We start from the raw sequence: 24,356 nt of genomic DNA on the forward strand, positions 1-24,356 counted from the left end.
ACAAAACACCAGCATGAGCTTTGTTGAGTCAGATGATGTGGCTCTGGGCTAGATGTTTCTTCCATCCTCAAATATTCAGTCTTGTTACACCACTTGTTCTCTTTCTTGAGCAAGATGTAATGGATTGCTTTCTCAGTGGCTTCTAACAATCTTTAGGCAGCATCTTTTCTCTCCTTAGCTGCTAGTCCAAGACACCTGAGCATCAAGTGAACTCTGGTTCTAGCAAATTCTCTAACAACTACCACAGTTTCCATCTACCAAATTCAAGTGGTTGCTAAGTGAGTATAGTGAAGTTAGCAAATTTTTTTCTGTTTGATGAAGAGATTTGCTTGAAATTTAAAAATTCTCAGACACGCACACATGATGGACTTATTAGCCAATAATATATCACTCACAAAGCATTGGTCAGCCTGGTGTGATGGAAGAGAACACTTAACCAAGGGGCTAAGCAAAGGGATTGAACTTAGAATCATGTGGTTCAAAATGAAATTCTTAGCCACCCTGCTACACCTATTCTCATGCAAGATATTAATAACATTTTTTTTTCTGCGAAACAAAAAGAATAGAATCCAACCAGGCAGATGGAGCCAAGGAAGATTTGTGTGAAACAATTAATCAAGCTTGAATTTATGACCTGCAGGTTTGACCAACATTTAACCTTAGCTATACACAATGGAGAATTAAAGTACAAAGAGTAACAAATATACAAACACTGTTTTATAAAGAGTGCTATTTTTGCTTCATGTATATCATCATTTCAGCTTCCACTTCCATGAGGCAAATAGAGGTTTTAGTGGTAGATTTTAAACAACCAGATTCTCTTCTCATCGATGCTTACCTATTTCCAAGCAAAGCAATATTTTTCCATGACCTGATATGTTTTTACAGAATTTTGGAAACGAATGACATTCATCATCACATGATGTCAAGACAAGGAGACATAAACACATACATGAACACATATGATGAGCTACTTTTAGTTTTTGTCTCTAAAATCCACTCACAAGGCTTTGGTCAGCACAGAGCTGCAGTGTAGTGGAGGCACGTGGCCTAGTGGTTAGAGCAGCAGACTCGCGGTCGAGGGATTGCAGGTTTGAATCTCTGACTGGACAATGTGTATGTTTATGAGCGAAACACCTAAGCTCCACGCGGCTCCAGCAGAAGGTAATGGCGAACTTCGCCACAACTTTCTCTCACTTTTGCATCTTGCAGCTCACCTGTGATGGACCGGTGTCCCATCCAGGTACTAATTTTTGTCTTGGGAGATAATGGAGTTGTGCATAAAATAATCTAGTCCGGCTTTTACATTTCATGTCCTAATACATCTCCTGTTGTGGCTGTGTGTGTATGTATATATATATATATATATATATATATATATAGAAAATCCAAAAAACGAAGAACAAACACAAAAAAACAACAATGCGAGGACACGATACATGTGAAATATTAGCAGATGCTCAGGGAAGGACAAGATATCCAATATACATCAGACTGCTTATTGTTACAATTATACATCACAATATCATCAACTCCACAAACCAAACTGGCTAAAAATAATAGTCAAATCTTCCTCAAATTATACAATACCATCTTAAGAAAAAGAACAAGCTGGATAACATAATGCTATGTTCCCTGTGCATAGGAAAAGAAAAAAGAAAAAGGTTGGCCATGGGTAAAATATCTTTGATCATAGGTCTGCAGGGTCAGGACTGAGATGGAAATAAACAATACTGACAATACACACATACATTCTTAACTGCGCACCCACCCATTCAGACACACACTCACACACACAAGCTATCACTTGACAATTTGGAAGCAAATATTCTGAACTTCATAATTAAATAATAGGATAAATAATGTCATGAAAAAATATAAAGAAAATTCTTAAAAGAAAAAATAGACAGGACAGGAAAAAAATATAAAGAAAAATACAAACATTGAAGGCTTTTCACAAGAGCAAGTGGCTATTTATATAAATGGTTGGCCTTGCTCTTAATTAGACACAAGTACAAACTCAGCAAATTACATTTTGGTGGGTTAGCTATATGGTTAGAAGAAAGCAAATAAGAATTGTTCATTAATCAGCTAAACTAAATCCCACTCTTTACAATGGACCATTTACCAAAGTTGACTTGCAATACAGTTAATTTGGTGGAAATTGAACTTCAAAAAGAAGTCAGTGAATAGTCAAACATTAGAAATTAATTATTTGTGGAAGTTGTGGAATTTTGTAAATACAGTAAAAACTAGCAATGACAGCAACAATTTTCTTTTATTTGCCACAGATAAAGAAGACATTACAGGGACGTGTTATAATTTGAGGGGAATTATATAACAGAGTGAGGGGGAAACTCAAGGAGTACCCCACTCCACCTGAAAAAAAGTGGTAGATGATGAGAGATTACAAAGACAGGCTATAAAAAGAAAGAAAAGAGGGAAAAGTGGTATATGCAATATTCAAGAGTGTATTTTAGATCTAAGAGTACAGAACCACTCCTAAGAGTCAATCAAGGAACCCAGCATGTTCATATTACCCAACTCTCTAAGCAGAGGAGGTACCAGCAGACAGACCACATGAACAGTGGACTACATCTTATCTACAAGTAAAAAGTGCTTTGATGTAGTCAGGAGATAAAGAGGTATAGCACAACAATCGGGTGAAATGTGATACAAATATTTGTTATCACTGCCACATTCTCAGGGATCATGTCTTTTCAATCTATATCTGAGTGAGACTGGCCATCCAGTTCATAACTTTGTCCCAATTATGATCTACCTGGAGGAACAGACCAAACATACCCCCAAACAACAGAAATTGTTCAGGTCTCCAAGGTGTACAGTTCAAAATATTTGCTACTGCCTCTGGGATCTGCAACCATGGCTCAAACAAGTATTCATTTAGTCTGACCAAGGAGTAGAATTTTTTATTAGCCACAGGAATGATGGATGAGGATACATCATTAAGAGAAATGACAAAAAATGGTGGGAGTTTATACAAAATCAATTATGGAAAATAGGCATGGGAAATAGTACCCAAAAGAAATCTTCTCTGTACTGTTCCAATTTTTGTATATGTACTGCAAAAGCTAGAACACAAAAGAAATAAAATGAGGTGTTCAAATAGAGGGGCAAATGCCTAAAATTACTTCAGAAATTCAGAGATCCAAGATTACTTGACTACCAAGGATGATTGCCACCTTCCAGTTGTATTGTTAGGCCTACAAGTGCATGCATAGAATAAGTCCATTCACCCATACCAGTCTCACTACATTTACACACCTTTCAGCTAATTAACTAGAGAGCAGCAACCTTCACCTTCCTCTCTAGGTGTAAAAATACACGAGTGCTGCAAGGTAATTTTTCTGGTATACTTTTGACACACTCCCACACACACAAGTTTAAAAATATTCTAATCTCTAACATAGGGATAAGGCAGTAAATAATTGAAGGAAGTGGCTATTGTTATTGCATTGACCTTCTGGGTTTAACTGGTATTTATTTTAACAGCATAAATAAGTATCATTTTTAACACAGGTACAAGGACTCAATCTTTGGGGAGTAGGACACAATTATAGATTATATCAATCCCAGTTCATGACAAGTAATCTATTTTATCGAAGTCAGAAGGATGAAAGACAAGGTTAGCCTTGGTAAGATTTGAGCTCAGAATGTATAAGGACATAGTGAAATATCTCAAGACATATAATTTGTCAATCCATCACCATAAGAGCAACAACAATGACCTTCATCATTATTTAACCTCGATCTTCCATATTGGCATGGATTGGCTAGTTTGATAGCCAGAGAATAGCCCCAAGCACCATTGTTTGCTTTGGCATGGATTCTACAATCAGATGCCCTTCCTAACACCAACCACTTTACAGAGCATACTGGGTACTTTTTATGTGGTACCAACACTGGTGCTTTTTATGTGGCAAGGCTAACAATTCTAGAGGCAGAGGAGAAGTCAATTACATTGACTCTAGTAATTGGATGGTGCTTTATTTTATCAATCCCGAAAGGATGATAGGCAAGCTGACTTTGACAGGATTTGGGATCAGAAGGTAAAGAGCTCAAAAAAATATGGCTAAGTATTTTGTCCAACTCTCTAACATTTCTGCCAGCTACGACCATAATGGTAATAATAATAATAATATGTTGCTTGGATGTTAAGTATCATGGGAGAAGACCTTGTGAGTCCCTTGGCAACAGGTTGTTGTCTGTTCTTAGAGAATTAGCCAGAGAAAGTGAAATCAAGAGCTCTGAAAAGTGAAATATATAATAATAATAATTATTATTATTATTATTATTATTATTCTAAAAAGACTCTCGGATAGTTCTTAATTACCAGTTATTCTTTACTTGTAAACAGGCAGTAACAAATCACCAAAGATTTCAAGTAGTGCCTTCTCCTGTGACTCAAAGAGACAATTCTCTCCTTAGAATGCGAGCTGTACCCAACAATGCTATCTTCTGGATCATCTCGAGCCTCACAGCAGCTCCAATATTCTTAATATGTTTTTCAAAGCCCTTGTAATCTGCTCCTAATGCTCCAATTACCACCGGTATCACCATTACTTTACTCATGCCCCATAACTTTCCTATCTCATCCCACTGTAGCTGGTATTTTTCAATCTTTTGTTTCCTTACATTATTATTATCATCATCATCATTATTCTTTCAACTATAGGCACAAGGCCAGAAATTTGTGGGGAGGAGTTAGTTGATTACACTGATCCCAGGACTCAACTGGTGCTTTATCAACACCCAAAAGACAAAAGGGAAAACTGACCTGGGCAGAATTTGATCTCAGAAAGTAACGATTCAGAATAAAAACAGCAAAGCATTTTGGTGACCGTCCAACAATTCTTTCAATCTACCAACCTAAAAAAATCCTAATTTAGGTACAAGGCTAAGAAATTTCAGAGGAGGGAGTTAATAAACTAAACTGACTTCAATATTCAACTGATGCTATAGTTTCTCATTTGGAGAGAGATAAAAAATAAAGTTGACCTTGGTATGATATGAACTCAGAAAGAAAAACCATAACTAAATAACATATATTTTTGTCTAGTGCTCTAACAATTTTGACAATCCACCATCTTTATCAATAATTTTAAATTGATTTCTAACATTAGCATGGCCACACCGTTTGGAATAGGGAATAGTCAATTAAATTCATCTCAGTATTTGATTGATACTTCATTTTATCGACCCTACCGGACAGATGAAAGGTAAAGTTAACCTCGACAGGATTTGATAATATTAATTATTTTCACAACTATTTTAATCAATCCAGCTACTTGACTGATACTTATTTTATCAACCTGAGAAGAATAAAAAGCAAACTTGACCTTAGCAGGATGTGAACACAAATCATAAAACTGCAACTAAACACTTTGATGCATTTTTTTTCTCCTCTGCAGATTCTGCCCATTTTCAGTCCTGATAAATCAATAATAATATTGATAAATTAGGAAAGAAAAAAAAAGAAAAAAATCAAGGTAAGAGATCCCTGATGAGTTTTAAGATATGATGAAACTAGTTTGTTTGATTGTCACTCTAGGCTGACAAAAGCTTAATGATGTAATCACTGGACTTAAATGTATATACTCAAGTACAATGTGACCTCAAATATAATATGACCCTATATTTTGTACCTAAAAACCAGTAATCAGTTTTATCTTCTTATCTTTTATTTTATGCATGAGTATAATGCTATTCAAATCCCACCACTATCACCACTTTTGACTTCTTTTATCAAAATTTCTCGAAGTATACACATTATAGTATTTTTACAGCTTGCCTAAATATATATAATTACACATGAATATGACAGTATATATTTATTGTTAGTTTTAGTTTACTTAATAGACTGGAATATTCCTAAACAGTTAATAGTTTGCCTTTTGATTATATATATATATAGCTTTTAATAAACTATTTCATTCATTAATTCTTATTCTCTCTCTGTCACACACACAAGTATGTGTGTGTGTGTGTATGTGTGTGTGTGTGTGTGTGTGTGTGTAACTTGTTATTTAGCTCCAAGTCAGGTTTAATCAAGCAAACATCAAAGGCATTTAAGTTATTACCATGCCATCTTTTTGTGTATCTAGGTAGGATTAAATCATTCATTGTCCTTCTATTGTTAAGACTGTCAAGAATGATTTAAAGGAAGTTTGATTGCTATTTCTATATTTCTAGCAGGTCAAACAACTACACACTCTCATGCATTGTTTTTTTTAATAATTCTTACAGATTCAATTTTATAAATGTAATTAAGAAAGCATTTTATTTACTTATTTGAGTTACAATCTCTAGAGGTGATTGTTATTGTTGTTGCTATGGTAACTACTGAAGAGCTACTGAAGCAAGCAGTGATGTTACTGCTATCATAGCAACTGTTATAGCTGATATCCTAGCGACTGTGGTAATGGTTGCCTTTGTATCTGTAGCAACTGTCCGTTGTTTGTTTATTGCTAGATCTCTCATTGAGCAGACCTGTGATCAAAGGCTTTCCAACCATGGCAATCCAATTTCTTTTATATCATATGGACTACATTGTCCAATATGTCTTTTTTTAAGATAGTCGGGTACCATTTAAGGGAGAAATTTGCTAGCTATTTCCAGCGGGTCAAGCAACCATACTGATGTTCCACTATAGACTCATTACAGTAGCAGTTTCTGTTAAAGTAGATGTTATTTTTTAGCCCTAGGTTTACAATGAACAAAGATATATAATTAAAGGCACTTATGCTAGCTTAGACAGTCCATTGAAATTTTTTTTTTACTTTTACAGACTGCATTGTGCAATGTGTCCCACACTTTTTTTAAACAGATATAATGTGGTGGCTACTTTTAGCAGTTATAGCAACCACATCAAGGCTTCCTTGCTAACTTGTCATAGCTTTTACTGTAATTGCTATGGTAGGTATTACAGCATCAAAAACACAAACCAATGCCAAAGCCTCTATTCAGTCACCTGTCCTACTAGAAATAGCAACTAAGAATTTTACATAAAATTCAACATTTTTGTATTAAAAAGGAAAGGAACTAATCGATAGAGTTCTAAACACAATGTCTGTAAGAAAAATAATTTCTGGCTTAGCCTGAACAGCTTTGGTCATAAATTCACCAAAAGCTGACCTGTGGTTAAACCACAACACACTAGAATGTCATAACATCAAACAACTCCACAATGAAGGAAACTGTATGGCTGTTTGATTTGCTAAAAATAGCAGTCAAATTTTCCTCAGAATTGCACACTATGGTTTTGACAAAAGGTGGACATCATCATCTTCATTGTTTAATGTTTGGCTTCCATATTGACACGAGTTTTATGGCTTGACAGGATCTGACAGGTTGGAGGATGGCATTGAGCTTTAATGCCTGCTTGGCATAGTTTCTACTTCTGCTGGATTCCTCTCCTAATGCCAATCACTTTACAGAGTGTGCCGGTTGCCTTTTTCAGGGCACTTGTACGAGTAAAGACCACATTGTAACGTGCAAGAAGAAGAGCCTAAAATGTTCCTAAAACCAAGTGAAAACAGAAGAGAAGGTGTGCAATGATTCTAGGCTGGGAGATGAAGTAGGGACAAGTAAAATGAGGGAAACGTATTACATTATTTAGTCTTAGCTATACAAAAGCCTATGTATATAAACAACAAGCTTAGGAGCATTCCAATCTACAACATAAATTAATATAGTCCTCGAGTAAATAAATGAGGTCCTATAGTGGCAGACTGAACTGATGATCAAATGAACTAGTTTCATCTTACATTTAAAACTCACCAGGGACCGCTTACCTCTGCCTCCCAAACTGCTGAAGAAAACTAACAATCATCTTAATAAAAATATGAAGATTGTGATTGGCAAAAATCATTTAAATAATGGTACATGGTTGACAACTGAAGTCTAAAAACTACAGAGAATGTACAGCATGGGTTACAAATAGCATGAATAAGAAGTCGCATGTATATTTTTGATAAACATATATATATAGTATTGCTATGAGAAACAGGTACAATAGTTAAATAAATCCTTTCTACTATAGGCATAAGGCTGGAAACTTTGAGAGAGATGGGCACATAAATTACATCAATCCCAGTGCTTGTGTGGTACTTAATTTATCGACCCTAAAAAGGATAAAAGACAAAGTCAACCTCAGCTGAATTTGAACTTAGTATGTAAAGACGGATGAAATGTTACTAAACATTCCGTCTGGTATCCTAACAATTCTACTAGCTTACTACCCTATAATGGTCAAGTAAATATTAATATATTGAACATAAGTGGAGAATTAAAAAGCTTATTAGAAATATCCATAAGATCAACAAAAAACTATTTTAGTCAATGACAAATAGAACCTCTTCCCTTTATTGAGCACAAGAGGATAATTAGATTGGTAGAATTATTAGTGCATTGGACAAATATCTGATGATATTACTCTAGCTCTTTACATTCTAAGATCAAATGTTGCTAAGATCAACTTTGACATTCATTCCACAGGGGTTGGCAAAATAAAGTGCTGGTCAAATACTGGGATCAATCTAATCAACTACCTCTCCTTAAAACTGCTCACCTTGTGCCTAAATAAGAAACAATTATTGAGAACAAGGAAGATAATTCCAAGCATATTTCAGTCTTATTCTTGATAAAGCCTAGTTGCGAAAGTAGGGAAGTAATCACATAGTAACTCTACAATATTCTACATTAATCAATGGAGAAAATTGGTATCATCATCATAGGTTAACGTCCATTTTCCGTGCTAGCACAGGTTGGATGGTTCGACCGGGGTCTGGGAAGCCAGGACGCTGCACCAGACTCCAGTCTGATCTAGCAGTGTTTTTACAGCTGGATGCCCTTCCTAATGCCAACCACTGTGAGTGTAGTGAGTGCTTTTTATGTGCCACCGGCACAGGTGCCAGGGGAGGCTAGCAGCAGCCACGATCGTTTGGTGCTTTTACATGCCACCGGCACAGAAGCCAGTCAAGGCGGCACTGGCATCAGCCACGTTCGGATGGTGCTTTTTACGTGCCACCAGCACAGGTATCACAACTACAATTTCCATTCAATATTTATTTTGATGTATTACAGAATAATTACTCAGAGGTGTCAGCTGCATGAAAAACACTAATTAAATCAGTGTGAACATATTTAAAGTGGGGAGTACACTTTGGTCTAAGAAGACTTCCTCAGTGGAACAGATTTTGCAAAGAACCACTAAATAAATGTACAATATTGTATATATTGTTAACAAAGCAAAATAGAATTGTTTAAAGATTTAATATTTCAAAGACTCCATCCACCTGGAAAACAACTGGTAGGTTACTGTTAACTTATTTAAACATATGAAGTATTATTGCTCACATATGTTAACACTAAAATTTACCTCTTGCTTTTCAGATGAATGCAGAAGGTGTCTTGAACTCTTTAATTTCTAATAGGAAACAATCTGACACAAATGTTACCATCAGCATCTATTAAAAGACAAACTCAAGTTAAAAATAGCCAGAAAATATGGATACCATTTTAGAAAATGCATTTACATTACAAAAATTCGGTTTTGAGGCTTTCAAGAATAATTGCTGGAAATTGAATATTACAAGCTACTTATCACATAGCAGTAAAGGAAAATATATATGCTTGAACACACAAACACACATATATGATAGATATAGATTTATGTTTACATACACACAAACACACCCATATCTATACACATACATAGATAACCACATATACACACTCATCTACATACAAGTATATACACATATATACACATATTTATACACACACACATATAAATACACATATTTATACACACACATATCCACAGGCCTATCTTTCAGCTTCATGTCTCTTTTTACTATACCATTCCATCACCATGTCACCTTCTGTCTAATTGGAGCCTTGCTCCAACCAGACATCTGACCTGTAGATTGTAGCAGACAGTCCCATAGCAACTCCTCTGCCAATAAGTCTTTACCTCCTTACCCTTCTTGTCATACATATCAACCAGCACTTCCTGGATCCTACATACTACTGAAGGATTTTTCAGCTTCCATACCTTCCTTCCTCTAATGATCTTACAAGTCAGGAGTACACTGAGAGATACATTCTTTACTGGGAAAGGACTTAGTATTTGGAATCAGTTTTCTATTCCACTTCATGGTAAATATGAAGCTTTAATAAGGCGGCGCGTTGGCAGAAACATTAGCACGCCGGGCGAAATGCTTAGCAGTATTTCATCTACCACTACGTTCTGAGTTCAAATTCCACTGAGGTCGACTTTGCCTTTCATCCTTTCAGGGTCAATTAAATAAGTACCAGTTACGCACTGGGGTCGATATAATCAACTTAATCCGTTTGTCTGTCCTTGTTTGTCCCCTCTGTGTTTAGCCCCTTGTAGGTAGTAAAGAAATAGGTAAATATGAAGCCTTTATGGCTTGTGTGTTCACCTAATTAGCAAATGATCAGGTGACTGACCAGTTTCCTAAAGGAAGTGCTGATGATGATACACTCATGCTAGCACTATGTAAATGCACCCATGCCAGTGGTATGGAAAAAGCACCTAGTACACTTTGTAAAGTGGTTGGCATTAGAAAGGGCATCCAGCCGTAGAACCCATTCCACAACAGAAAATTGGAGTTTGGACAGCTCCCTGGCTGGCCAGCCCCATCAAACCATCCAACTCATGCCAGCATGGAAAACGGACATTAAACAATGACGATAATGATGATGATCATGAGTGAGACACCTTCAGCAAGTCTTTTCTACTATATCCCCAGGTCAACCAAAACCTCATGAGTGGATTTGGTAAATAGAAACTGAAAGAAGCCTGTTGTATACATATGTATGTGTGCATGTGTATTACTGTCTCCATGTCTTGATTTTATGCAATGGTTGCAAATGAATGTCACCATCATGCAAGTGGTATCCTTCATTTCCAATGCTTTGTGAAAACATGTCAAGTCATGGGGAATATTACCCTACTTGGAAATAGGTGAAAGTCAGTGAAAAGAAGGGCATCAAGCTGTACAAAAATCCATTTCAGCAAATTCTATCTGACCCATGCAAGTATGGAAAAGTAAATGTTAAATGATGATGATGTAGTCTGCAAGACAGCCTCATAGAACTGATCCTTTTGCTCACTAGTTCCAATTGTGATGCATAAACAGAAATCCATGTTACAGTCAGGTTAACTATGACTAGCATCTGCTAAATTAATTGAATATTTGTTAATTTCATATATATATATATATATATATATATATATATATATATATATATTATATATATATATATATATACAGGCGCAGGAGTGGCTGTGGTAAGTAGCTTGCTAACCAACCACATGGTTCCGGGTTCAGTCCCACTGCGTGGCATCTTGGGCAAGTGTCTTCTGCTATGGCCCCGGGCTGACCAATGCCTTGTGAGTGGATTTGGTAGACGGAGACTGAAAGAAGCCTGTCGTATATATGTATATATATATATATGTATGTGTGTGTATGTGTTTGTCCCCCTAGCATTGCTTGACAACCGATGCTGGTGTGTTTACGTCCCCGTCACTTAGCGGTTCATCAAAAGAGACCGATAGAATAAGTGCTGGGCTTACAAAGAATAAGTCCCGGGGGCAATTTGCTCAACTAAAGGCGGTGCTCCAGCATGGCCGCAGTCAAATGACTGAAACAAGTAAAAGAGAGTAAAGAGAGATATATATATTTATGTATATCTATATGAGTCAGTATGTATATGAGAGAGAGAGAGAGAGAGAGAGTATTTGTGTGTAGACATAGAGAGCAGATGCTAGACAGTAAGAATAAAAAGACAGAAGATGCTACTGAAATTTTAGGAAACAGTTGCTGAAATAACAAAGAAACATCTGTTTTAAGTTGATGTTCCTTGTTTAGCTTTCAAGAAAATGATTCCCTGATGATGATAACAGCAGCAGCAGCAGCTACATCAATTGTTAGAATACTAGCAGAAATGCAAACTCTCTTTGAAGTTAATTATCAATGGCAATTGCTGTTTTCATCTTTTTGACGAGCTTGTTGCCATTTAACTGCACGTCAACCTTCATGAGCAGACTTATAAACAAGAGCAATCCAACCTTGACCACCCTGTCATTATTTTATCTGTATCTAGAATTACATTATCTGATGTGTTATTTCCATCTTAAAAAGAACAGGGAGAAGTGTAGTGGCTTGAGGGATTTTGGCTGCCATCTCTAGCAGATTCAGCAACCACAGAGGTGATCATGTGAATATTATAACTGCTCTTGTTTATGTTCTTTAGCCTTTATTGTCAAGGATGTTGTTCTTTAGCTTCTATTGTCAAAGGCAGTCCATCCATGACCATTCCATTTTATTTTTAAGAGGTACATTATCCAAGTGTCTTTCTCTTTATTTATTTTTTTTGTGATTGTAGAGTATGATCTAGGAAAGATTTGACTATTGTTTCTAACAGTAAGTTGTAACCCTATGTTAGCCATAATTCATCAGACCTATGAACAAAGGCATGCCAGTCAAAGTTATCACTATTTTTTTTTTCAGATATAGTTTATCTAAAACCACATTATTTGATGTCTCTGTCTTTTACTAAGTTGAAAAAAGGATCTCATTTACGAGAGATTTAGCTGCTATATGTAGCAGGATGAGCTACCACCTAAATCAGTGGTTTTCAACCAGGATCCATATAAAATTTTATTATTAAAATTTATGTGCAATATTTTAATTTCTTTTATACAATTCTTAATATGTAATTATAAAAATAAAGTAAGATTTGTATATATATATATATATATATATATATATATATATATATATATATATACAAATTCGAAGTCGATCAACATCAATGGAAATTGATACCAGTGCCGGTGACAAGTAAGCGAACCATCTGATTGTGGCCGTTGCCAGCCCCGCCCTGACTGGCTTCCGTGCCGGTGGCACGTAAAAAGCACCATCCGTTCATGGCCGTTGCCAGCGCTGCCCAGACTGGCCTCCGTGCCGGTGGCACGTAAAAGCACCATCCGTTCGTGGCCGTTTGCCAGCACCGTCTGGCACCTGTGCGGGTGGCACATAAAAAGCACCCACTACACTCGCAGAGTGGTTGGCGTTAGGAAGGGCATCCAGCCATAGAAACACTGCCAGATCAGACTGGGCCTGATGCAGCCTTCTGGCTTCACAGACCCCAGTTGAACCGTCCAACCCATGCTAGCATGGAAAACGGACGCTAAATGATGATGATGATATATACAGCAAATGGCTATGTATATCCTGTAGAGTAAAACAGGAATCAAAGGGGCCGATAAGCAAAAAAATGGTTGAAAGCCACTTGTCAAGAGCCCATTTGACTTGTTATTGTTTAGCCCCGGTCAGACTTTATCCAACAAATTTATGATCAAAAGGTGCTCAAAATATAACAATTTTAAAGCATAGTATATCTAAGACATTATCTTTCATCCCTTCCTTTCTTTAAGATGTTAGAGGGATCTAATTAGAAGATTTGGCTGCTATTTTTACCATGTTATACAACAGCAAGAAGATTATCTTCTAGGTACTGCTTCACTGGTGGCATTATTCTTTGCACTAGCTGCTCATAATACAGCTATTAGGCAACGGACTATACAGCTATTATAGAGCAGTTTATATAACTTTCATCCAGTTATTATACAGCAGATTATAGAACTTTCATATAGGAATTATACAGCAGACTATAAAGCTATTGTACTGCAGAGCTATTATACAGTTATTATACATCAATAATTCAGATATTCTATGGCAGATTATGATTATTCTATAGCTGCTTCACAGCAGGTTTAACAGCTGTTATATATCTATTATACTATGCCACAGATTATATAGATTACGTAGCATATGTACAGCTATTATATTGCAGATTAAACAGCTGTTATGCAGTTACTACACAACACATTATGCTGCTATTGCTACAAAGCAAATTATTCAGCTACTACTCTGCAGATTATCCAGCAACAACTCGGCAGATTATCCAGCAACAACTCGGCAGATTATCCAGCAACTACTCGGCAGATTATCCAGCAACTACTCGGCAGATTATCCAGCAACAACTCGGCAGATTATCCAGCAACTACTCGGCAGATTATCCAGCAACTACTCGGCAGATTATCCAGCAACTACTCGGCAGATTATCCAGCAACTACTCGGCAGATTATCCAGCAACTACTCGGCAGATTATCCAGCAACTACACAGCAGATTATCCAGCAACTACACAGCAGATTATCCAGCAACTACACAGCAGATTATCCAGCAACTACACAGCAGATTATCCAGCAACTACACAGCAGATTATCCAGCAACTACACAGCAGAATATCCAGCAACTACACAGCAGATTATTCAGCAACTACACAGATTATCCAGCTACAATACAGCAGATTATCCAGCTACTATACAGCAGATTATCCAGCTATCATACAGAAGATTATCCAGCTGTCATACAAAAGATTATCCAGCTACCACACAGAAGATTATCCAGCTGCTACACAGCAGATTATCCAGCTACTACACAACAGATTATCTAGAAACTTCACAGAAGATTATGCAGCTATTATCAAGCTAAACTTGATAGTACCAAGTGAATAATACAGGTCAGAGAATTGGTATTGGTAGAAATAATCATAGTGAAGTACAAATTGGATAAATTTGACTTTGAGTTTGTGAGCATATAAAAATAATGGGACCATAGATTCTATACTTCTGATGAAACAATTCCAAAATATCTGGTTACCTAATACATGTTGATCTACAAAGTTCTTTAACACCATCCCATCTTCCATAAATTGACAAGGCATGAAAAATATATGAATCACTGAGTATCTCAACAGATTGCTATGGCAATATACAAGCTAAATATTATTGCTTAGTCCCTAATCGATTCTGATTGAGCAGACCAATGATTAAATGCATTTCAGTTGTGACCTTCTAGATGTATCTAGGACTATATTATCAAAAGTGTACTTTCCTTATTTAAGACAGTAGTGTGTGATTTGAGAGAGATTTGGCAGCTATATACTAGCAGGACAAACAAAAATATAGATACTCCTTTGCTGGCTTGTCAAGAAAAAATCCAATATTAGCACACAAGAAGACTATTTTCTTGCCCTAAAAACAAAGCCAAATATCCAATCAACAGAAACTAATTTTAGCAGTGATCTTTATGCACTTTCTGGTCAAGTAGAGCTATGATCAAAAAAGCATTCCAGCTAATAAGTTGCTTCTCCCCCACGCCCAGATAGGTGTGGCTTTGTGGTAAAGAAACTTGCTTTTGGGTTAGGTACCACAGCATGGCACCTTAGGCAAGTGTCTTTTACTATAGCCCAAGGTCAACCAAGGCCTTGAGTGGATTTGGTAGATGGAAGGTGAAAGAAGTCTATCATATATATATATATATATATATATATACTGTTCCATGGTGGTAAGATCAACAAAAAAGTACTCCATTTGGTGAGAGATAAATATTATTTAATAAACAAACTATTTCTTTATGAGCTACAAATAGTTTCATGCAATGAAAACAACTCCAACAGCATCTGGTGTCAGGGTAGTTTTCATCACACGAAACTATTGGTAGCTCCTAGAAAATATATATACTGTGTTTATTAAATAATATCATCATCATCATCATCATCATCGTTTAACGTCCGTTCTCCATGCTAGCATGGGTTGGACGGTTCGACCGGGGTTCTGGGAAGCCAGAAGGCTGCACCAGGCTCCAATATATATATATGTGTGTAATGACCATTTTCTCATGCTAGCATGGGTTGGATGATTTAACAAGAGTCGGCAAGCCAGATGACAACACAAAGCTCTGTGTAGTTTGCATTGGCATGGTTTCTACAGCTGGATGCCCTTCTTATTACCAATCACTTTACAGAGTGTACAGGGTGATTTTTATGTGGCACCAGCACTGTCAGGGTTACCACGTAACTTGCAAGACAGACATTTGGACTAGAAGGGGGAGAAGTATTGAGAGAAGTGGCTTTGTGCCAGTTGATGAGAAGCATAATAGAAGAACAAAGATAGGTATCTTGCTGTAGAGGAGATACATGGCTACCCAGTTGGTAAACAAAGGTGTGAAAGAAAGGGGGAAAGTGAGAGAGAAAGATGGTGACCAACATCGCCATCACTGTATATATATATATATATATATATGTATGTGTGCATTTGTCTCCTTGGCTTGACATCAAGTGATAGTTATGAGTGTCACCATCATGCACACAGAGTCTTTTGTTCCCAATCTTACAGGAAAGCACGTGTTGTCATGGGAAATATTACCATAATTTGGAAACAGGTGAGGGTTTGTAACAGGCCATAAAGAATGCACTGCAACAAATTCCATCAACCCATGCAAGCATAGAAAAGTGAACCATAAATATATATCATCATCATCATCATCATTTAGCATCCGTTTTCCATGTTGGCATGGGTTAGTTTGACTGGAACTGGTAAGCCAGAGAGCTGTACCAGACTTCAGTCGGGTTTGGCTTGGCTTCTATGGTTGGATGCTCTTCCTAATGCCAACCACTCCAAGAGTTGTAGTGGGTGCCTTATACATGTCACTGGCAACAATAACTGGTACATCAAATGCACTGGAATAGCAGATGCACTTGGAGTTATGGACTAAAAATCGAGAAGAAATTTTCAATACATATTTTCAGGCTGTTGTTTAGCCTCAGATCAGCTCTGATCAGGCAGACAAATGATAACAGATGTTCAAACCATGAACATTCTATTCTGAGGTTCAATATACAGGACCATAACATCCAGCCTGTCTGTCTTTCTTTTTTTATTTTTGATACGAGGGTGTGATTTTAAGGAAATTCAACTGTTGTTTCTAGCAGGTTGAAAAAGAGAGAGTAGACTGGAAGAATTTGAAAGATATCAGGCAAAATGCCTTATCTGTCGTCAAAGGCATTCCAACTGCGACCAATTCATCTTTTTCTATATATCTAAGATTACACTATCTGATGTATTCCTTTCTGTAAGTAGCAATTTGCACAAGATTTAGCTATTATTTCTAGCAGGTTCAGTAACCACATGGAAGCTCATACCTAGGCTTAATGTGATCAAGATGGTGGTGGTGGTACTTTAGAAGAGCTAGTCCACAATACACATAAAGACTGAAGTAAGAAAGTAAAAGGAATACAAGGTGTGTTGAAAAGAAAAACAGAGGAGAGATGGAGAGAAAGAAATGAAGATACAAAGAAATTTGAGAAATTAGAATTCAAAGAGAGTAAGGATGAAATGTAGTGACTGGTTTATAGAATAAACTACCGAAAATGAGCAAAGTGGTCAGAGCAGAAGACAGTGCTATAACAGTCCTGTTTACTATAGTGTATAGACTATATTAAAAATGTAATTCATTTTAAGACAGTAGGGTGTGTGACATGATGAACATCTACTGCTATTTCTAGCAGCTCAACCAATGATGAAGCTCACTTGTTAGTTGGAACAAAGAAAATAATTGCTCTTGTTTATCCTCCAAGTCTGCCCTGGTCAAGCACAGCTGTGTATGAGCAAACTGGCGTGGTCCCAGGAATTTTTCGAAAGAAGGGCACAAGGTCAAAAGGGAATACAATTCCAGAAGAAACGATCGTAATAAGATTATTTAGAAGGGTGTACTTTTTTTCTTGAGGGAGCACGTGCCCTTCAGGCACCCTTTTAGGTCCGCCCCTGAGCAAAGGTGTCCCACTTATGCCCATATCACTCTATTTTCATACATAGTATACCTAAAACTACATGTGTCATTCATATTTTAACACGATTTGAAAATTTAGCTACTGTTTCTAGCTGCGAGTAAACACGCAGAGCAGACATGGAAAATCTTTTACGAGAAGTGACATTAGACGTGGGTCATCATCAGGTGAACCACATGACTAAAAAAATTCGAATTTTTCGTCAGGCGTGTCATTCATTGAGTACAGCGGGCCGCAACATGTCCATCATTGACGTAGAAGCTCCTTAAGAAAGCTAATCTATAGTGGTGGGTGAGTATTTGGAAATGAATGAAGGGTGGTGAGGCATGAGAATCGGGAAGGTAAGAGGAAAGGAAATCAGAAAAGGTCAGATAATATAGAGATCTACGGGTGGGAGAAACAGGACAGGAGCAAATTGTTGTTTAGCACCAGGTTTGCTCTGAATAAACTCGTGATCAATGTTATTCCTTACATGACCATCTTGTCTATTTTTGCTAAGACAATAGGATATATATGAGAGAATAAGGTTGTTATTTCTAGAATGACCAACAATTTAGAAGCCCCTTCGTTAAAAGAAAGACAGAGGGAGAATTCGAGATGGATGTATAAAATGAGATACAATTGGACCGGAGTGGGATTAAAGAAAGGATTAATTGGAGTAAATGGGGGGGGAGAAAAGAAGGAAGGAATACAGAGGGCAGGGAGGGAAAAAGGAGAAGTGAACGAGAAAAAACCAATTAAGAAAGAATATTGGTAAAGAGAAGGAAAGAAAGAGAGAAACATCATTTATACATATAGTGCAGAGTGGTTAGAGGAAAGAGAAGGAAACGAAAAAATAAAATAAAGTGAAGAAGAGAGAGAAGTGAAAAGGTGAGAAAGAAAGAAAATAGAGGTAATTATTATCAGAGAATGTGTCAGGCTAACAAGAAAAATACAGTAAAGATGAATGTCAGAAAAGAATTGGTTAGGTTTCCATAGACACACAACCAGCAACATATAAGACGTCCGCCTTCGTTTCATTACAAAGAGGACAGAGAGGGTATGAAAGAGTGAGAGAGGGTATGACAGTATGAGAGAGAGAGAGAGAAGGGTGATGAGGAGGAGGAGGAGGAGGAGAAAACCGATGACATCATCAGATATTTGTACGAGAATAGTATGTTGTGATGGTACAAGAGGTAGGTATAGTATATTGGGGGAGTAAGTAGGGGAATACAGAGAAAAATTATTAGTGTCGCTGCGGGGTAAAACTGCGGGGGCTGATGGAGATATAACGGACGAAAGATGATAAACTGGGAAAAGTTGACATAGAGACAAGTAGGTGTTGTTTGTATGAGAATACAAGCTTAATACAGATACACATGCACACAACAGATTCACCTGCTTAAACAGAAAATAGGATACCCGTCCACATGACTGAAGAAGCATCTAGTCAGTAACTTAAACATGCCGGTTCACGTGTACATGGTGTGTGTGTGTATGTATATATATATATATATATATATATATATTTTTACATTATGTAAATACGTGTGCATATATATATATATATATATATATATACGTATATATACACACATACCTATATATATACATACACATATACATACATCTGGATATCATGTTGCTTATTTTGATTTTACACATATATATATATATACACATACATACCTATATATACATACATACCTATATATACACACATACATACCTAACCTATATATACATACATACCTATATATACACACACATACATACCTAACCTATATATATATATATATATTATATATATATATATATATATATATACATACATACATATACACACACACATTCTTTTGCTTGCATCAGTCATTTGATTGTGGCCATGCTGCAGCACCGCCAGTAATATATGTATATACATATATATATATATATATATATGAACAAGCATATACATAAATATATATATATATATATGAACAAGCATATACATAAATATATATATATAATATATATATATATATATATATATACATAAATATATATATATACACACACACACACATATATATGAATATACATACGTACACATGCATCCGTATGTATGTGTGCGCGTGTGGTTTACTCAAAGCAGCATTCATGACCTTTGCAACCACACTTGAGATTGGTACAGAGGAGGAAGACAGGAAAAAGGAAACCACGAGTCATATAGGAAACAGTATTACTACAATGCTCTCACAGAAGATTATTGCAAAAGGGTGGACTCCAGCCAACAAGGACACCCAAAGACTAGACCGTGGTGTTAAACAGGGTGATGAATTAAATCGTGTACGAATTCATTTCATATACTGATGTGATTTATCCAATTCTTCTTTTCTAAATTAAAAATTTAAAAAAAAAACCTCTGGAAATTTCCAACCGCCACACACCTAGCTACGAATGTTCCAGCTGAACATCAACAATATTACTATCGCCTGCTTTTTTTTCTATTTTTGGTGCGGCGCGAGTTACAAAGGTCATAAGCAATCCCCCTCTTATCTTGAGTGAATGAATGTGTGAATTTCTGTGCGGGACCGATAAATAAAGTACCAGTACAAGGGACGACTTATTTTCATTCTCATCGGAAGAAATCATGGCCGATCCTCGAGTTTGAATGATTGGCCATGCTAGGTTTAAAATGCCTAAAACACACCATAACTCAATAAGGATTTGAGCGTCAAAGAGTGAATAGCTATCTAACAGTATGTATGTGTGCGTGTCTTTGTATGTATTGCATATACGTACGTATATATGTATGTAAACGCATGTATGTAAGTAGACGTATGTGGAGTGTGTATACTGATAAGTGTAAATACACGTGCAAACACACCACAGAATGTGTGAATGTACTTAAAAAAAAAACTAATTAAATTCTCGAAAGGAATTCTTGAAAGGAATCTATGGAATTAACAAAAAAAAATAATCAATAAATGGTCAGTATATATTTAAAAAATGACTAATTGATACTAACATCTTGTACACTACTTTCAAAGATTCATTAATATAGAGGCTGTTTAACCATAATATTGGTACCGATAGTGCAGACTTTGGAAAGACGTTCCAAATATGACTCATTTGTCTTTCTTCTCTTTTTTCAAACATATAATTCAGGACAACCTTATCCAAATGTCATCTCTTCATAAAGAACTGACATTGTGCTTTAAGGAAGTTTGGGCTCCTACTTCTAGTAGATCAAACAATGTTGAAGCTCCTTCATTGAGGAGATTAGATGGTTAAAGTAAGGTAAGATTAGATTATATAGAGAAGCATACCAACTGCAAATGATACACGAAAATGAAGACGATGGGAGGAGAAATGAAAACTTTTGTGACTCCTTTCCTGAATCACACGTTCGTTAACTCTCTTCTTTTTTTAATCTGCTGATTTAAAGAATGTTTTCAAGGATAATTTTCTGTTTCATCTGATTTTAACTTTTGAAAGGACAAAAACTGAAGAAAATCTCATTGGTACCCTATTTATATCATGTCAACTATTACCTATTTCTTTACTACCCACAAGGGACCAAACACAGAGAGGTAAAGACAAGGACTGACACACGGTTCAAGTCGATTACATTTCACCCCAGTGCGTAACTGGTACTTATTTAATCGACCCCGAAAGGATGAAAGGCAAAGTCGACCTCGGCGGAATTTGAACTCAGAACGTAGCGGCAGACGAAATACCTATTTCTTTATTACCCACAAGGGGCTAAACACAGAGGGGACAAACAAGGACAGACATAGGTATTAAGTCGATTACATCGACCCCAGTGCGTAACTGGTACTTAATTTATCGACCCCGAAAGGATGAAAGGCAAAGTCGACCTCGGCGGAATTTGAACTCACAACGTAACGCAGACGAAATACCGCTAAGCATTTCGCCCGGCTTGCTAACGAGTCTGCCAGCACGCCGCCTTTGATGTCAACTATTACCAAGGAAACGTTCGGATACGAAAGGTACAGACACCCACCTTGAAAGAGAGAGGGGGAGAGAGAATTACTTCTAGTCACTATTGTTCAGATCAGCCTATGATTTAAGAAATTTCAAACCAAGCTTGATCATCCTTCGTTTTCGTGCGTGTATATGTTCAGACGTCGTAAACCTAGAACTACATTATTTTAACGTCTCGTTTGTTTGGTTTTTCTTTGAAAGTGGGATGTAATTTGATAGAAACTTGATCGTTACTTTTAGTATGCTTTTTGACTAGATAGTGATTCCCTTGTATCAAACTGCAAATGGACACCAGCCGGGACGACAGGTACAAAATATTTTTTAAAATGCCACTTTCTAGAAGAAAAATAATGGTTTCTGATCTAACAATGACTTTTAATGTAGTCATGGTGTGACAAATTGGAATGTGAAGTGGGTTGCATACACCAATAATTTAACAAAGACTTGTTTTAACAAGCACAAAAGGATGAAAAACAAAGTTGACTTGGGCGGGATTTGAACTCTAAAAGTGAATAAATATTCGCAATGACTCAATGCCAAATATTTTGGAGAAGAGTATAATCGATTATATTGATCTCAATAAACTTTCTGGTGCGTTATTTTATCGATCCTGGTATTGTAAAAGGTAAAAGTTGAACTTGGCGAATGTAAAACCCAAAACGTTAAAGACCTTAACTCAGAATTGATCTCTGAGTGTACGGAGTTAAGTCGATATCATTGACTTTAGTAATTGACATATTTATTTATCGACGCCGAAAGGATGACTGGAAAAGTTAACTGCTACTGGGCTTTAACTTGGTACAAATAGTACAAAGCACTTTCCCCGACACTGACGTTTCTGCCAAACCACCAGCTTGACCTTAAAATATTACAAGGTCTTTTGACCGATACTTAGCGGAGATTTGACAGAGCTAGCTATACCTCATAGTGAAAATGAAGGAAACACGGAGTGGGGGGGAATGAAAATTGAAATATGTTTGTGAAAAAAAAACAAAACAAAATTCAATTGGAATTGTAATTCCTAGCGAATGAATACTAAAAACGTAAATAAATGTATAAAACATGAAAATAAATAGATAAAAGGCTCGATTCTGTGCCGTGCTCATTTTCTCCCCCATTAAGAAGAGATAGACATTACAAAAGCTCATCCCATGCTTGACAGATCCTGTCGATCTACTGGGCACAAAGCCAGCAATTTGTTAGAAAATGGGGTTAATCGACCACATCTACTCCAGTGCTCAACTGGTACTCATTTTATTGACCCCATAATAAAATTAATAGTTATTTCTTAAACATTCAGATTTAAAAGAGGAAATATGGTTTTCTGTGTATCTTTACGAGATTGTTTTCACATTATATTTTTATCATATTCACCTGAAGGGAGTACTCAAGTACCGGCTTGGCTGAGATGGATGCAAACTAAAACTAAAAATTGATCAGTCACTTTTACCCCTCTCTCTCTCTCTCTCATCAGCGTGATTTGAACTCACGTGCAGCCGACGATTTTATCTCATGACTTTCGCCATCACCACTATTGTCCTGTATATTATGTTGTACCATATCAATAATCAGTGACTAACTTAGAATAAGCAAAATACTCACACGGGAATCAGTTCCTTTATTTCATATGTGTTACGTAAATATTTAGGATCTTTTGATCCATATATTTTCAACAGAAAAACCCTTAGAGTGGAAAATAGGAAGAAAGTGATGGATTTTTCAATTTTGAAACAAAAAAAGATGAAATACATAAAATAAGTTATGTCAAGTAATCGCATTCAGGAGTCGAAATGCCTTTTTTTTTATTCATAAACCTTACATCAGCTTGTTCAACCCACCACATCTCGTAGAAATATGGAAACATATGTGGTTAGGAAATTCTTGGTATTAATCAGGAATCTTCCCCCACCTGGGCACAAGTTAACGAAAGCTAACGTAGAAGTTACCCATAACTGCATATTAAATGTGTACATACGTGTGTGCGAATACACACGCGTGCACCCCCACACGCACACGAGTGTGTTTATACATATATTATATTTACATGTATACACGTGTATATGTCGGGGTGTATGTGTATATATAAGTATATATATATATATATGTGTGTGTGTGTGTGTTAGAAGTATTGGGGGTGATGTAGTTCGTTATATAGATAGATAGATAGATAGATAAGGAGAGAGACAGAGCGAGTGAGAAAGAGAGAAACGGGCTGAGCGAGTGAGAGAGAGAGAGCGACTGAGAGACCTTGGTACCTCTACACTTTCATAGAATTTTGACAGTACTGGCATGTTTGTTTGTTCTATTTTCACAAGGCAGCACAACTATAAAAAATATAATTCACATAAGAAATAAATATAAAGAAAATGTTATTTATCATAAACTCCCTTCGCATCGTAGATGCATTGCCAGAATATGTTAGTCTTAAGTGTACGTTTTCTATCGACTCCCTAGTTGTCAGGTTCTTCATAGGAGGGAGTTGTCATCGTTTGATTATGTGGTGCTATTTCGTAGGCTAACAATTTAAGCATTGCAAATTCAACAGGAGAAAAACATAATCACAGATTTATCCGTTATGGTACTTGTTAAATGTAAAGATATTTTCTTTATAAATTCATTTATGAATAACGCTTGCCCA

At 36.5% G+C, this 24,356-nt stretch overlaps 1 protein-coding gene across 9 annotated transcripts in view; it reads right to left on the minus strand.

The window, feature by feature from the left end:
- The window catches only part of LOC115219086, a 295,969-nt gene that overhangs the window by 256,951 nt on the left and 14,662 nt on the right, over positions 1-24,356 (minus strand). Inside the window, exon 1 of one of the 9 annotated variants that reach the window (XM_036505959.1) lies at positions 9,401-9,419. The exons of the other annotated variants lie outside the window; for them this stretch is intronic. The gene's annotated coding sequence lies outside the window, so the exon portion shown is untranslated. Of the gene's footprint in view, positions 1-9,400; positions 9,420-24,356 lie in introns of those variants that run through there. 9 annotated transcript variants of the gene reach the window in all.

Source organism: Octopus sinensis, linkage group LG1 (assembly GCF_006345805.1).
Source record: "Octopus sinensis linkage group LG1, ASM634580v1, whole genome shotgun sequence".
In the NCBI taxonomy this organism is placed as follows: Eukaryota; Metazoa; Mollusca; class Cephalopoda; order Octopoda; family Octopodidae; genus Octopus; species Octopus sinensis.